Source organism: Neovison vison, chromosome 2 (genome assembly GCF_020171115.1).
Source record: "Neovison vison isolate M4711 chromosome 2, ASM_NN_V1, whole genome shotgun sequence".
NCBI classification, from domain to species: domain Eukaryota; kingdom Metazoa; phylum Chordata; class Mammalia; order Carnivora; family Mustelidae; genus Neogale; species Neogale vison.
Window position 1 is genome coordinate 63,092,950 of NC_058092.1, and position 15,855 is coordinate 63,108,804.

The 15,855-nt window shown below is 38.8% G+C and overlaps 1 protein-coding gene across 1 annotated transcript in view; it reads right to left on the bottom strand.

The window, feature by feature from the left end:
- The window catches only part of SLC44A5 (solute carrier family 44 member 5), a 72,434-nt gene extending 57,748 nt beyond the window's left edge, over positions 1-14,686 (bottom strand). Inside the window, exon 1 of the mRNA XM_044238482.1 lies at positions 14,655-14,686. The gene's annotated coding sequence lies outside the window, so the exon portion shown is untranslated. The remainder of the gene's footprint in view (positions 1-14,654) is intronic.
- Between the last annotated feature and the right edge of the window lie 1,169 nt (positions 14,687-15,855).

Here is a 15,855-nt window from a genome sequence, read left to right on the forward strand (position 1 = left end):
TACCACCCACTAATCTTATTTAGATTCTACCAGTCTTACATACACTCATTTATTTGTGTGTGTATGTGTGTGTGTGCATCCATGCATATACATTTCTATGCAATTTTATCATGTTTAGATTCATGTGACCACTACCACAGGACAGTGATGGATTTTTTTAATAAAATATTCCCTTATTAGTTTCTGAGTTAGTAGATAAGAGTATAATGCATGATTAATTTTTTGCAAGATTAATTTTGTCGGTGTAGTTTATGTATATTCAGGGTTAGAATCTTGCTTCCTTTTCTATATATGAATAAAATGGTCATTAAAAATGCTCCAAATATTGATAACTTATGCCACTAATAACTATCCATGTCAGTGAATTTTCAATAATTCTCAAAATATAATATTGGACTTATTACTATAAGAAAATAACAAAACTGGGACTATTTGTGGCAATCATTATTATAGTCTTTTACCAACAACACCAGCCAAATGTGGGCAGAGAATTCACCAATGCAATTATTTTACATTAATGACCTTAGAGGGCCTATTAATACCAAACCAGACCACTGTGACTACTAGTTCACAGAGCCATTGTGGAGTGACTGAAATCTAAGTAGGAACTCCACAGAGAGAAAGCAGAATCCAGAAAGATACACTCTATCGGTTTTGCTTTTGTTTGTAATTTAAAAAAACAAAAAGCAAAAAACAAAGATCCCATTAAGCCATCAGAGTTCCAGTCCCTAGACATTTTCTCCCCAACCTTTGGTTCCTCCTTATGAAAGCCTTCTCAGCACTGACTTGCTCCATAAGCCTGCTGTAATTTGTTAACTTCTCACTGGCCAGATTCTAGCTCAATGCATTGGCAGCTAGGTAAAAACACTGCTGCTTAGCTGACAGCTCTTCCCCATTATCTGGGTCATGTTTCTACCACACACAAAAACATTTGGTGTCAACTCCACAGCTAAGGGAAGAGGTAGAAAACTAAACAGATATGTCAAATCTCACCATTAATGTTGTTTTGTAGTAGCAGCTGCAGCAACTGAATTTCTTCTACAAGTTCGGACATGGCAAACAACCTGTCTCCACATTCACACCTCTGTATGTATTTCCTCTGTGTCAGTTTCTCATATATACATAGGCATTCATGCGCAGGTGTGTGTGCACACATGCACACAAACACATACACACACACACTCACACACCTCTAGAGGAAATATTTAAATTTCACAGATATCTTTCTGCAAAAGCTGAAGTACTGTTTAGGGACATTCAAAGCCCCCAAGATGCTCACTTCTTCTTTTTTTTTTTTAAAGAAGGTTAAGGTTATCATCAATACAAATGTCAAAATTTCACTCGATTGGAGCTAAGCTGACTGAGTAAACCTTTAACATATTGGAAGATACTTTACATTTAGACTTTGATAATAATATAGTTTGAAACATAACTTCACTAGTTCCCCTATCAGGTAGATTTAAATGGATTTATAAAACGAATACTGAAAGTACTAATGCTTTCATAGGCCTTAAATGACAATAGGAACTACTGAGTTGGGACCATGATTTCTATATATACACATACACATACACATACACACAATGTACACTCCATATTAACAGTGCTGTGTATGCAACGTATACAAGAAAGTAATTAAGATGGTAAAAAGTGGTTTGTTAAAGAGAAGCACATCAAATTTCATTCCAGACACAAACAAGCTGTTAAAATACAATATAGCAACTGCTCTCCACTCTCTCCCTCTAGCAGACCAATTTGTTCATTTCAAATACGATGCTGATTAGTAGCAATCAACATATAATTAGCCAAAAATGAAGGTCACATTGAGGCACGGTATCCAACTGATCACAGTCTGTCCTCTAAACGCTTGTGACACATGTCTGGACTATGCTGGCAGTTAACAAAAAACATAATGCATAAAAATATGGCTTGGAGGGACGCCTGGGTGGCTCAGTTGGTTAAGCAGCTGCCTTCGGCTCAGGTCATGATCCCAGCGTCCTGGGATCAAGTCCCACATCGGGCTCCTTGCTCGGCAGGGAGCCTGCTTCTCCCTCTGCCTCTGCCTGCCATTCTGTCTGCTTGTCCTCGCTCTCTCTCCCTCTCTCTCTCTGACAGATAGATAAAATCTTTAAAAAAAAAATATGGCTTGGATCAGTAGATAGACTGATGCCTGGCAGACTAAAAGCAAGTCTCCATGACTGGCAGCAAAAATACATTCTGACTCAATTCTGCTTCTTTGTGTGACCACAAAGGGGCACTAAAAATATAGTTTAACATTCTAATACAAATCAGAATTTGCTGAGTAGAAGAGCTATCTGTAGGTGACAACACTACATTTGCTATGAAAAAAGCACGATCTAGTGGGGTACTTTACATAAATGTAAATAAAATGTACATGCGCATATTAAAAAAAACATCTGTACAAAGATATTTTTGTTTCCTCATGGGAATGATGGATCTATACAGTGGAAAATTTCCTAGACTGGGAAGTAGGAAGATATTAATTCACTCATTTATTCCTTCAACAAATACTTATTGATCATCTGCTCTGAGCCTGTTCTAGGCACTGGAAACACAGTGAATAAAAAAAATAAAATTTTTGCCCTCAAACTGTTTACTTTCTAATAGAGGAGAGATGGATAACAACAAATAAGTATAATTGTTTGTTATAAAGTGGTAATAAGTGCTATGGAGAAAAATAAGGCTAGAAAGGTTAGAGGATAAAAGGTAGCTGAGTAAGATTCTAGCTTTATTTTATTTCTTTTCAATGTTCCAAAATTCATTGTTTATGCACTACACCCAGTGCTCCATGCAATGTGTGCCCTCCATAATACCCACCACCAGGCTCACCCAACCCCCTTCTTCCCCTCCAAATTCAGTTTTTTTCTCAGAGTCCACAGTCTCTCATGGTTTGTCCCGCCCTCCGATTTCCCCCATCTCATTTCTCCTCTGCATCTCCCAATGTCCTCTGTATTATTCCTTATGCTCCACAAGTAAATGAAACTATATGATAATTGACTCTCTCTGCTTGACTTATTTCACTCAGCATAATCTCTTCCAGTCCCGTCCACATTGCTACAAAAGTTGGGTATTCATCCTTTCTGATAGAGGCATACTACTCCATTGTATATATGGACCATATCTTCTTTATCCATTCATCCGTTGAAGGGCATTTTGGTTCTTTCCACAGTTTGGTGACTGTGGCCATTGCTACTATGAACATCGGGGTACAGGTGGCCCTTCTTTTCACTACATCTGTATCTTTGGGGTAAATGCCCAGTAGTGCAATGGCAGGGTCATAGGGAAGCTCAATTTTTAGTTTCTTAAGGAATCTCCACACTGTTTTCCAAAGTGGCTGCACCTACTTGCCTTCCCACCAACAATGTTAGAGGGTTCCCCTTTCTCCACATCCCTTCCAACACTTGTTGTTTCCTGTGTGGTAATTTTGGCCATTCTAACTGGTGTAAGGTGGTATCTCAATATGGTTTTGATTTGAATCTCCCTGATCGCTACTGATGATGAACATTTTTTCATGTGTCTGTTAGCCATTTGTATGTCTTCTTTGGATAAGTATCTGTTCATGTCTTCTGCCCATTTTTTGATGTGATAATCTGCTTTGTATATGTTGAGTTTGAAGAGTTCTTTATAGATCTTGGATATCAGCCCTTTGTACTGTCATTTGCAAATATCTTCTTCCATTCCATGGATTGCCTCTTTGTTTTGTTGACTGTTTCCTTTACTGTGCAGAAGCTTTTGATCTTGATGAAGTCCCAAAAGTTCATTTTTTTTTCTTTCCTTTGCCTTTGTTTGCTTTTCCTTTGTTTTCCTTTGCCTTCTTTCATATCTTGAAAGAAGTTGCTGTGGCTGATGTCAAAGAGGTTACTGCCTATGTTCTCCTCTAGGATTTTGATCGATTTCCTGCCTCACATTTAGGTCTTTTATCCATTTCGAATTTATCTTTGTGTATGTTGTAAGAGAATGCTTGAGTTTCATTCTTCTACACATAGCTGTCCAATTTTTCCAGCACTATTTATTGAAGAGACTATATTTTTCCACTGTATATTTTTTCCTGCTTTGTCAAATATTATTTGACCATAGAGCTGAGGGTCTGTATCTGGGCTCTCTATTCTGTTCCACTGGTCTATGTGTCTGTTTTTGTGTCAGTGTCATCCTGTCTTGGTGATCACAGCTTTGTAGTAAAGCTTCAAGGAAACATGATGCCCCCAGTTTTGTTTTACTTTTCAACATTTCCTTAACAATTTGGGGTCTCTTCCGGTTCCATACAAATTTTAGGATTGTTTCTTCCAGCTCTTTGAAAAATGCCAGTGGAATTTTGATTGGGATAGCATTGAAAGTATAGATGGCTTTAGGCAGTATAGACATTTTAACAATGTTTATTCTTCCGATCCTGAGTATGGAATGCTCTTCCATCTTTTTGTGTCTTCTTCAATTTCTTCATGAGTGTTCTGTAACTCTTTGAGTATAGATCCTTTACCTCTTTCATTAGGTTTATTCCCAGGTATCATATGGTTCTTGGTGCTATAGTAAATGGAATCATTCTCTAATTTCCCTTTCTATTTTTTCATTATTAGCATATAAGAAAGCAACTGATTTCTGTACATTGACTTTGTATCCTGCCACGTTGCTGAAATGCTGTATGAGTTCTAGTAGTTTGGGGGTGGAGTCTTTTGGGTTTTCCATATAAAATATCATGTCATCTGCGAAGAGAGAGAGTTTGACTTCTTCATTGCCAATTTGGATACCTTTATTTCTCTTTGTTGTCGATTGCTGTTGCTAGGACTTCTAATACTATGTTGAACAAGAGTGGTGAGAGGGGGCATCCTTGTCGTGTTCCTGATCTCAACGGGAAGGCTGTGAGCTTTTTCCCATTGAGGATGATATTTGCTGTGGGTTTTTCATAGATGGATTTTATGAAGTTGAGGAATGCTCCCTCTATCCCTATACTTTGAAGCGTTTTAATCAGGAACAGATGCTGGATTTTGTCAAATGCTTTTTCTGCATCAACTGAGAGGACCATGTGGTTCTTCTCTCTCCTCTTATTGATTTGTTCTATCACATTGATTGATTTGCGAATGTTGAACCATCTTTGCAACCCAGGGATAAATCCCACCTGGTCATGGTGGATAATCTTTTTAATGTGCTGTTGGATCCTATTAGCTAGGATCTTGTTGAGAATCTTAACATCCATATTCATCAGGGATATTGGTCTGAAATTCTCCTTTTTGGTAGGGTCTTTGCCTGGTTTGGGGATCAGGGTAATCCTGGCTTCATAAAAAGACCCTGGAAATTTTCCTTCTGCTTCAATTTTTTGAAACAGCTTCAGGAGAATAGGTGTTATTTCTTCTATGAAAGTTTGGTGGCATTCCCCAGGGAATCCATCAGGTCCTGGGCTCTTGTTTTTTGGGAGGTTTTTGATCACTGCTTCAATCTCGTTACTAGATATTGGTCTATTCAGGTTGTCAATTTCTTCCTGGTTCAATTTTGGAAGTTTATAGTTTTCCAGGAATGCATCCATTTCATCTAGGTTGCTTAACTTATTGACATATAACTGTTGATAATAACTTCTGATGATTGTTTCTATCTCCTTGGTGTTGGTTGTGATCTCTCCCTTTTCATTCATAATTTTATTAATTTGGGCCTTCTCTCTTTTCTTTTGGATTAATTTGGCCAATGGTTTATCGATCTTAATGATTCTTTCAAAAAACCAGCTTCTAGTTTCATTGATGTGTTCTACTGTATTTCTAGTTTCTATCTCATTGATCTCTGCTCTAATCTTGATTATCTTCCTTCTTGTGTGTGGAGCTGGCTTAATTTGTTGTTGATTCTCCAGTTCTTTAAGGTATAGAGACAGCTGGTATATTCTGGATTTTTCAATTTTTTTGAGGGAGGCTTGGATGGCTATGTATTTCCCCCTTAGGACTGCCTTTGCTGTATCCCATAGGTTTGGGACCAAAGTTTATTAATTCTCATTGGTTTCCATGAATTGTTTAAGTTCTTCTTTGATTTCCTGGTTGATCCATGCATTCTTAAGCAAGGTGGTCTTTAGCTTCCAAGTATTTGAGTTCCTTCCAAACTTTTCCTTGTGGTTGAGCTCCAGTTTCAAAGCCCTGTGATCTGAGAAAATGCAGGGAATAATCTCAGTCCTTTGGTATCGGTTGAGCCCTGATTTGTGATCCAGTATGTGGTCTATTCTGGAGAAGGTTCCATGTTCTCTCGAGAGGAATGAGTATTCTGTTGTTTTAGGGTGGAATGTTCTGTATGTACCTATGAGGTCCATCTGGTCCAATGTGTCATTCAATGCTCTTGTTTCTTTGTTGATTTTCTGCTTCGATGATCTGTCTATTACTGAGAGTGGTGTGTTAAGATCCCCTTCTATTAATGTATTCATATCAATATGGCTCTTTATCTTACATTTGTCCTGTGCAGTTGGCTGCTTCCATATTGGGGGCATAAATAATTACAATTGTTAGATCTTCTTGGTGGATAGACCCTTTAAGAATGATATAATGTCCTTATTTATCTCTGACTAAAGTCTTTAGTTTAAAATCTAATTTATCTGATATGAGAAGCCATATCAGATGGATATTTTCTTTCTACCCCCCCCCCTTTTTTGAGGCCCATTGGCATGAAAGATGCTTCTCCATCCCTTAAATTTCAGTCTGGATGTATCCTTAGGTTCCAAATGGGTCTCTTGTAGACAACATATGGATGGGTCCTGTCATTTTTTTTTTTTAAAGATTTTATTTATTTGTTAGGGAGAGAGAGAGAGAGAGTGCGCAAGCATAGGCAGACAGAGTGGCAGCAGAGGCAGAGGGAGAAGCAGTCTCCCTGCCGAGCAAGGAGCCCGATGTGGGACTCGATCCCAGGATGCTGGGATCATGACCTGAGCCAAAGGCAGCCGCTTAACCAACTGAGCCACCCAGGCATCCTGGGTCCTGTCATTTTATACAATTTGGAACCCTGTGCCATTTTATGGGAGCATTTAGGCCATTCACATTGAGAGTGATTTTGAAAGATAAATTTTTATTGACATCCTGTTGCCTGTGAATTCTTTGTTTCTACAGATTGTCTCTGTAAACTTCTGTTCTATGATACTCTTAGGTTCCTTCTTCTTTTAAAGAACCCCCCCTTAATATTTCTTGTAGTCTGGCTTGGTGGTCACATACTCTTTTAAGCTTTGCCAGTCTTGGAAGCTCTTTATCTTTCCATATATTTTGAATGTCAGCCTTGATGGATAAAGTATTCTTGACTGAATGTTCTTCTCATTTAGTGCCCAGAATATGTCTTGCCAGCCCTTTCTGGCTTGTCAAGTTTCTGTGAACAGGTCTGATGTTATTCTGATGGACCTGCCTCTATACATAAGGAATCTCTTCCCCCTTGCTGCTCTCAAGAGATCTTGTCTAAAATTATGACTCATCGGTTTCACAATCAATGTCTTGAGGTCTTTCCAGATTCATTGATTTGAGGGGTGATCTTTCTGCCTCTAGGACAGGAACACTGGTTCCATTCCCCAGATTGGGAAAATTTTCATGGAGAGTTTGTTCAGGTATATCTTCTAGTCTTCTTTCTTTCTCCTCCCCCTCAGGGACCCAATAATTCTGGCTTTGGAACATTTTATGGCATCATTATTTCCCTAATTCTGTTTTAAAGGCTTCTAAGCTTTTTGTACCAGGCCTCCTCCTGATCCTTTTTCTCTATCAGTTTGTCTTCTAGATCATTAATTCTATCTTCTGCCTTGGTTACCCGCACCTGAGAGAGTTCCATGCGGACACTAGCAGTGGTCTCTAGGACTGGCCGAGAGTCTGAACACTCCCAGCCTGGGCTTGAAAATCTCAGCATGCTATCTCTAGTTGGGATCTCTGGGGAGGTCTGGACCCCAGAGAGCAGTCCCAGCAGAGGCTGCCACTGAAAGTGGGCTCCCCGGACCAGTATCACTTATGGTTTTAATGGCACAGGGGTGCAGAGACAAGCAAGTGCTTTGGATGATCCCCGAGACAGTGGCTGGGGATGTGCACTGCCTGTGGGAGGTTGCCTGGCTCAGCGGAGTTTGCAAAAGGGGATTCTGTGTGTTCTGGACAACCCAGAGGGAAGCAGACTGAGGCTTCTCTCTGAGATGGAGGTCTGGGTACAGTTTGCTCTCCATTAAACCTCTGAAAGGCCACAAAAAGCCGCCAAAGGAAAAACAAAAACAAAAACAAAAACAAAAACCCCAGAGAAGAAAAGCCTGAAAAAAACGGCTTCCACAAAGCCTAGCACCTTGATAGGGAGCAGGAGGACTCAACCCAAGCAAGACTGACTGAAAAGCAGCACAGCAGGCCCCTCCCCCAGAAAGCCAGCCAAAAGAACAAGAGGACAACCACCACAGGGTCCCCATAAAACTGTAAAACCCAAATATCAGGGGAAAACAAGATATTAAGCTCCCAGTATTGCCCTAAAACCTGTTATTTCATAGATACAACTTTTATTTTTAATTCATTCTCACTATTCTTATTCTTTTTAATTTTTTAACCTATTTACCATTACAATGAGCTTAATATAACATATTCCATAATTACCTTTTAACTTTAACTTTTTTCGTACATATACCTGTGTTTTTCTTTTGCTTTTCTATTTTTTTAAAATATACACATAGATATAAGCTTAAGGTAATCCTCTTTCCCTAATCAACACTACCCCTATATATAAATGAGTTTTAATCTCCCTTTATCTCTGGAAAGCTGAGTCCTTTAACAAAGATATCAAGATACACCCAGGAAGAATCAAAGTAACCTTCCTTGCCCACATTGAGGATTTATAACCACCCTCTCATCTTTTTCTTCCATCCGTGTTTCTGTGTATTTGTTTTGTTCTACTATTATATAAATCTTATCCTAGGGGTTCATTTTGGCTGGGTTCTTTTTCTTTTCTTGTCATTTACTTTTGTCGATCTTTTTGTTTGTCCATTTTTGTTTGTATACCTTACAAACCTTACCTTTGGGGCCCATTCTGGCTGGGTCTTTTCTTTTTGTTTTCTGTCTGTCTCTCTGTCTCTCTCTCTCTTTTTCTTTTTTCTTTCTGTTTGGTAATGACTTCTGATTGCTCGGAAGCATTCCAGGGTGCACCTTTCCTGGATCATGATTGATATATTCAGTTACACATCCCCTCAACCACCTCTCACCAAAATGACTAGGAGGAGGAATGCCTAACAGAGGAAAAATTCAGAGACGGTGCCCTCTCCATCAGAGCCATTGGATATGGACATAAACAGTATGTAGGAAAGGGAATTCAGGGTAACAATTATCCAGACAATAGCTAGATTGGAGAAAACCGTTAATGACAGCATGGAATCAAGTAAGGCAGAAGTGAAACTGCCCAGGAAGAAGTTAAAATTGCTATCAATGATATCCAATCTAATTTAAATTCTCTAACAGCTAGGGTAACCAAGATTCCAGTTTTAAATGGGTAATCAAGGGAGGCCCTAAATAAAAAGGTAACATTTGAGGAAAGATGTGAAGACTATTCATCAAACCATAGTCATTTGGAGAAAAAGTACTCTAGGCAGAGAGAATAGCAAAGTCCAAGGCTCTGAGGCAGGAGCACTCCTGGATCCTTTCACAGACAATAGATGGGTAATATAACCCGAGTGCAGTAAGCAGAGAGAGAGTAACAGCAAATGTAGTCAAAGTTGGACAGACAGTGAAGGATCCTGTAAGGCCACTGTTAAGACTTTGCTTTTAATCTCAGTAACCTGGGAAGTTATGGGGACAAGGCCTAAATGTGACATATTTAATAGGATCACACTAGCTGCTGAGTAGAAAAGAGACTGTAAGGGGTAGAAATTAGGGCAAGGATAGAGTCAGAGAGACCAGTCAGAAGGTCACTGAACTAATGCAGATAAGAGATGATGGTTTTTTGAAAAAAGGAAGAGATGGTGAAAACTAATTTGGTCTAGGCATATTTTGAATGGAGATCAGAGGAATTAGCTGAAGTGCGAGAGAAAAAGAGGAATGAAGAATTGATTCCATGGTATCTAGAGCTGGCCTTAATTGAAAGAGGGAAGACAGGTATGATGGGAAAATAGTTTAAAGGATAAAGTCAGAGGCTAGGAATTGAGTTTTGGAGATGTTAAATTTGAGATACAAACTAAATATCCATGTAGAGACATTGCACAGGTGGTTGGATATAAAGATCAAGAGATTAGGAAGCAGATTTATCTGGAGATATAAATTAGGGAGGGCAGCATATAGATGATGTTAAGACCATGAGACTAGATGAGATCACCAAAAGAGTAAATGTAGATTTTGAAAAGGACTAAGCTTGGTGATGGGAGGGAACTCCAACATTTACAAGGAGTTGGAAAGATGAAGAAAACCCAGCAAAGGAGACTAACGAGGTGTATCCAGAGAGTTGGGAGGAAACCTAGAAGCATGTTGTGTCCTAAAATCCAAGTTAAGAAAGTGTTTTAAGGAGGGCAGCTTGAATGAACAATGCTGTTAGATCAAGTAAATGTGGAAATGAGAATTAGCCATTTGTTTAATAATACAGAGTTCAATGGTATCACTTGGAAAAAACTCGTGTAGGAATAAAAGCCTGAATGAGAATAGAGGATTTAGATTCATTGAATAGAGACTATTGTTCTGAGGACTTTTGCAAAAAAGAGGTACAGAGATATGAAGCAGTACCTGGAGGGCGGGGTAAGTGGGATCAAGGAGAGAATTCTTTGAGACAGAAGAAATAACAGCATGTTTTATACTGATGGAGATGATTTAGTAGAGAAGGAAAAGTGGTAATTAAAAAAACCCAAGGGCACCTGGGTGGCTCAGTGGGTTAATCCTCCCTGATCTCGGGGTCCTGGGATTGAGACCCACATCAGGCTGTCTGCTCAGCAGGGAGCCTGCTTCCCCCTCTCTCTTTGCCTGCCTCTCTGCCTACTTGTGATCTTTCTGTCAAATGAATAAATAAAATCTTAAAAAAAAAAAAACCCAAAACAGAAAATTTCTGGAGTGCTGTGCTTGAATGTGTGAGATATAATGCACAAATGGATGGGCTGACCTTAAGAGCACATGCAGTTCATCCACATTATGACAAGGAAAAGCTGAACAAATAAATGAACACAAATGATGACAGGTAGGCAAGAGGATATTACTGTAGGAGCTTTTAAAAGTTGTCTTCTGAACGCTTACACTTTCTCAGTGAAATAGGAAGAAAAGTCAGAGGCTAACAAAGAGATTGACACAGAGTTCTTAGAGGTTTAAGAGGAAAAGGTGTGAAATTGTTTTCTAGAAGGCCAGGCTAGTGAATAGACAAGGGGTTTGTAGCATGGTTGTGGGATAACACTAAGGGCCCACTGAGATTAGTGGTTCTGAATCAGAAGAACTATTCTATATGTTTTCTCCAAAAATTCACAGCTGCCTGCACTTAGACATAGAATAGGCAGAGAGTTGCACTTAGCTAAGGATGAAATTTTGTAAGGAAGTACAACTACTTGGGAGGGGGCAAAGGAATTGAGGGTTTACATAAGGGAATGAATTTAAAAAGGAGTCATGAAATCTAAGACAGAGATGGAAATGAAAACATGAGGGAACTAAGGGATACTGTGAAAGGGTTAACATTAGGGATTTGTAGGTCCCAGTGAAGTAGAAGGATTGTAATTGGAATGTTAGAGGGACTGAGATGGTCAGATATAGGGATGTTTGAAATTGAGATTATGAAGGGTGGTAACTACTGATATGAAGAGTTCAAAGATTTGATCTTGGGAGTGGGTGGCTATGACAGAAAATGAAGTCTTGTGATAGAGGTAGTCACAGAACTAAGATGCCAATATCTCAAGTTAGCTTTTGTCTCAGTAGGAAATAAGATATCAAAATTATTTGAGAGAAATGAGGAAGAGAGCAAGCAAGCAGATTTACAACTAGATCAGAGAAGATCTTTGGGTGTGGTTTACTAGTACATGGAGCAAAGAGGAAGCGAATAAGGCAGTTATGCTGTCAAAGATTTCATGACCTAATCTGAAAAGGCCTTTGACTGTTAAAATAATCTCTGAGGTGCTAAATTTGCACAACAGGAAGGGAGCTTCAAAGTTCGATGGCCCTCAATAGAGCATATATCTCCAATGCTCAGCAATGATGTGGTCTGAGGATAGCAGACAGGAAATAACCTTCCAAGTAGTTGAGTAAAGGACCATAGGATGAAATGGGGAATATAATGCAGGTTGAATAAGAATGTTTTCCAGTGCCATGCACCAGAAACCACTGTGCATTTATCACCCCTCCTTTTCCAATCTGGAGTTGTATTCTAATAGTCCGAGCCTCATTCCCCATTGTACATTCAATGTAAAGACCTTAAAGAGGACTTATCACCCAGAGATCCTTGGACTTTGGGTTAAAGATAGTACTAAGTGGGATGCTGGGTTATCTCCCTTGGGAAGAAGAACATTCTGGAGGAAAGAGGGATAGACTATGGAAGACCCAACTAACTGCCCATTGAAGTCTGTGCTTTATCCCACAGTGGCATTCCTTTAGTCCTTCCTTTGCACCTAGGTGTGAACATATAAAAATAATAATCATGTTGTTTAAGTAGAAATGCAATGCAAGAACACTTCTAAGCCAAGGATTTTAAGAGCAGAGATGCTCAAATAGCCGGAGGAATGTTGAAAAAGCAAGCCAAAGTTGGTGGCATCACAATTCCAGACTTCAAACTCTATTACAAAGCTGTCATTATCAAGACAGTATGTACTGGCATTAAAACAGACACATAGATCAATGGAACAGAATAGGAAGCCCAGAAATAGACCCTCAACTCTGTGGTCAACTAATCGTTGACAAAGCAGGAAAGAATGTCCAATGGAAAAAAGAGAGTCTCCGCAATAAATGGTGTTGGGAAAATTGGACAGCCACATGGAGAAGAATGAAACTGGATCATTTCCTTACACTACACACGAAAATTGACTCAAAATGGATGAAGGACCTCAATGTGAGAAAGGAATCCATCAAAACCCTTGAGGACAACACAGGCAGCAACTTCTTCCACCTCAGTCACAGCAACTTCTTCCTAGGAACAACACCAAAGGCAAGGGAAGCAAGGGCAAAAATGAAATACTGGGACTTCATCAGGATCCAAAGCTTCTGCACAGCAAAGGAAACAGTTAACAAAACCAAAAGACAACTGACAGAATGGGAGAAGATATTTGCAAACGACATATCAGATAAAGGACTAGTATTCAAAATCTATAAAGAACTTATCAAACTTAACACCCAAAGAACAAATAATCCAATCAAGAAATGGGCAGAGGACATGAACAGACATTTCTGCAAAGAAGACATCCAGATGGCCAACAGACACATGAAAAAGTGCTCCACATCACTTGGCATCAGGGACATACAAATCAAAACCACAATGAGACACCACCTCACACCAGTCAGAATGGCTAAAATTAACAAGTCAGGAAATGATAGATGCTGGCAAGGATGCGGAGAAAGGGGAACCCTCCTACACTGTTGGTGGGAATGCAAGCTGGTGCAGCCACTCTGGAAAACAGCATGGAGGTTCCCCAAAAAGTTGAAAATAGAGCTACCTTATGACCCAGCAATTGCACTACTGGGTATTTACCCTAAAGATACAAACGTAGTGATCCGAAGGGGCACGTGTACCCGAATGTTTATAGCAGCAATGTCCACAATAGCCAAACTATGGAAAGAACCTAGATGTCCATCAACAGATGAACAGATAAAGAAGAGGTATATATATACAATGGAATACTACACAGCCATCAAAGGAAATGAAATCTTGCCATTTGCGACAATGTGGATGGAAACTAGAGGGTATTATGCTTAATGAAATAAGTCAGTCAGAGAAAGACAGTTATCATACGATCTCCCTGATATGAGGAAGTTGAGAGGCAGTGTTGGGGGTTTGGAGGGTAGGAAGGGAATAAATGAAGTAAGATGGGATCGGGAGGGAGACAAACCATAAGAGACTCTTATTCTCACAAAACAAACTGAGGGTTGCTGGGGGGAGGGAGGCAGGGAGAGGGTGGTTGGGTTATGGACACTGGGGAAGGTATGTGCTATGGTGAGTATGGTGATGTGTATAAACCTGGCAATTCACAGACCTGTATCCCTGGGGCTAATAATACATTATATGTTAATAAAAAATAAAAAATTAAAAAACAGCAGAGATGCTTATTTGTCTTATGTTTCCTTCTGGCAGGTAGATACAGATGATAAGGTCTTAAGGCAGAGCCACCAGGTGAAAGGAGCTTAGAGAAGGGCTGCCTACTGACCACAAACACCAGCCTTATACTGTAACATGACCAGAAATAAACTTTACTGTGTTAAGATACTTAAGAAACTCAAGTTTATTCATTATACTAGCTAGCTTTGCTCTTCCTAATACTGACCTTGAGAAAAAAATGCCACTTCTCAGGACAGTAGTTTGTTCATTTTATAAAATTAGGTGGTCAAAGAAAATCTTTAGTGATACTACAATAATTAATCCTGCCTTATTTTGATGGTATATGAACAAACATGTGCTCATGCTTATGTCTTCCCATCTTCCATAAATTTATCATTAACTATACACACTCCGGATTCAAATGGAATTGCTTATTCTTTTATCCAAGAATGTTCAAAATTGAAACACATTTTCTGCCTTACCTGTGTAGTAGGGCACTGTAGGTTTACCACCACAGAAGGACTAGTACAGCTGAACAAGTTAAAGTAAAACAAAATGGTCTTGTTCCTGTTAAGAAAACAGCATAAAATAATCTTTTTAGTGATTGTGGAAATAGTCTATATCATTTCAGACCCTGTACACCTTTAATATAATGACCTTTAAAATTTGGTTTCATTTTCCCCAGATAGCTACAATATAGTCCACAACTCCCCTTTAAGCTGCCTAACATTCAAAACTTTTTGTAATAATAAAAAGTTGAAATAATGAAATTGTCCATCAACAGTAGATTAGTTACAGAATTTTATGTCCACAAAGAAGACTATATTACCATTGAAAATAATATTGAAGAAAATGTTTAACAGATGGGTAAATTCACAATACATTAATTTTAGGAAGCAGGTCACTAAAAAGTATTAAAATATAGTTAGATTTTAGTTTTTCAAAAACAGATAAAACATATGTAGAAACAAATTAATATATATGAATAGCAGGATAATATGTTTAGTTAATTTTTGTGTCTTTATGGATTTTCTAAAATAAAGGTATCACTTTGGTAAACTAAAAAAAGACAAATAAATTCAGTGAGATATTCTGTTTGAAATTGTGGGCAGTAGCATAATAATGAGGCAGGGTGATATTCACTATCACTAGAATTGAGTAGAGTAGTAATCTGCCATTTAGCAATCCATGATTCTCTTTTGAATCTCAATTTCATCTGTACAATGGGGGATAATACCAGCCCTACTAACTTCACAGTTGTGTTGGAAGGACATAAGAGAATATGTAGTGAACTCAAGACAAGTGGCTGTCCAACTCCAATATGTATTTCTAAAATTTGAAGTCTTTGTTGAAAATCATGATTCCTGACTCTTCCTCAACCCTTGAGGATTTTGGAATTCACATTTTTTTCCCCTATTCTCCCCAGTGGATTTATTTTTCTAATTATTTTTATGTAAATTTGAATAGCCAACATATAGTATATCATTAATTTCAGATGTAGAGTTCAATAATTCATCAGTTGTAACACCCAGTACTCATCACAACACGAGCCCTCCCTAATGCCCAACATCTAGTTAGCCCATTCCTCACCCCCTACCCTCCAGCAATCCTCAGTTTGTTTCCTATAGTTTAGAGTCTCTCATAGTTTTTCTCCCTCTGATTACTTCCCATTCAGTTTTTCTT